This window comes from Crocuta crocuta, unplaced genomic scaffold, assembly GCF_008692635.1.
Source record: "Crocuta crocuta isolate KB4526 unplaced genomic scaffold, BGI_CrCroc_1.0 scaffold348, whole genome shotgun sequence".
NCBI lineage: Eukaryota > Metazoa > Chordata > Mammalia > Carnivora > Hyaenidae > Crocuta > Crocuta crocuta.
This window is the reverse complement of record NW_027529573.1, coordinates 183503-184828: the sequence shown is the minus strand read 5'-3', so window position 1 is coordinate 184828 and position 1326 is coordinate 183503. Positions and strand designations below refer to the sequence as shown.

The 1326-nt window shown below is 45.2% G+C and overlaps 1 protein-coding gene across 5 annotated transcripts in view; it reads right to left on the bottom strand.

The window, feature by feature from the left end:
* Positions 1-258, bottom strand: part of ZNF280B (zinc finger protein 280B) — a 50689-nt gene extending 50431 nt beyond the window's left edge. For all 5 annotated transcript variants that reach the window (XR_013334509.1, XR_013334508.1, XR_013334510.1 and 2 more), the window contains exon 1: positions 227-258. The gene's annotated coding sequence lies outside the window, so the exon portion shown is untranslated. The remainder of the gene's footprint in view (positions 1-226) is intronic.
* Between the last annotated feature and the right edge of the window lie 1068 nt (positions 259-1326).

The window sequence follows — 1326 nt, the reverse complement described above, 5'->3', positions numbered from 1 at the left end:
CCTGCCAGGCGCCCACCAAGATTAGGGAAGAGGGTGAGTGCAAAAGGGGTTCGCAGGACCAGCTGGGGGCCGCTTACCCGACACTCCCTTCAGAGGCCACGGCGCAGGGACAGGCCTCTCAGGCAGGGCAAGACCGGGAGCTGAGTGGCCCGCGAGACTGGGGCCGCGGAATCCCTCCCATCTCCCTTCTAGGAACACTAGAGCCGCGCCACGCCCTCGTCCTTACCAGCCCCCGTCTGCGGCGGTCCGGAGCAGCCANGGCGAGGCCGGGTCCGGCGCCTGCGCGCGCTGTGGAGCCTCTGGTGGTGATCCCTGGGCGCGGGGTTAGGGTGAGTGGGATGAGTGCCGCAATAATCACCCTGAGGCCCTGGAAATGTCTTGGGAAGTCAAGGTTAAGGAGCAGGCCAGGGTTCAAGATCAAGGGCGGGCTCCCAATCCGTCAGGGGATACTTTCGTCAACCTGGACTTTAGCTCTCATAATCCTCTCAGGTGTGGTACCTTTTTCATATAAGCACCAGCCCCCAGGCCATGTTTAAAGGACCTTGACCACACAACTGGTTTTTGATGCTCACACTCCTGAGGTTGCATATAGGGCCAATCCAGTCCAGGCTGGCACCTAATTTTGTATAGTTTGCAGCGACCTAAGAATGAACTTAACATTTATTAATGGCTTGAAAATAGCACAAAGAGAATATTACTTTGTGACATCCGAAAAATTATATAAAATTCAAATTTCAGTGTCCATAAATAAAGTTTTATTGGATCACAGACATACCATTCCTTTAGGTATTGTCTATGGCTGCTTTCCTGTTAAAATAGCAGTTGATTAGTTTCCAGAAATCATATTCAAAAGTCTAAAATATTTACTATCTGGCCCTTTATAGAATTGTCTTAAATTGTCCATTTCTGCCAGAAAGTCTATCTAGGTTAGTAATCTCTTGAAAGGAAAAAGAAAGACAGCTTTTGGTTTTCTTAAATAACAATGCTATATTCATCTCTAGCTCCTTTATATTTTCCACTCATTGTTTCCTTTCTTATTATCTTGAAAGGTTCTGTTGTTCCTCTTACAATATTCTTAAACGTTTAATTGTATTGTAGTTGACATACAGTATTATATTAGTTTCAAGTGTACAATGTAATGATTTTCCAATTCTATACATTATGCGGTGCTCACCATGATAAGTGTAGTTAGCATCTGTTAGAGCTAACACCATGGCTAATGATGAACTATTGTATATGATTCTGAGAACAAGACAAGGACTTCCATTGCAACCACTTCAACAAAACACCGGAACAGCCAAGACAACTTTTTTTTCTTAAATAGTT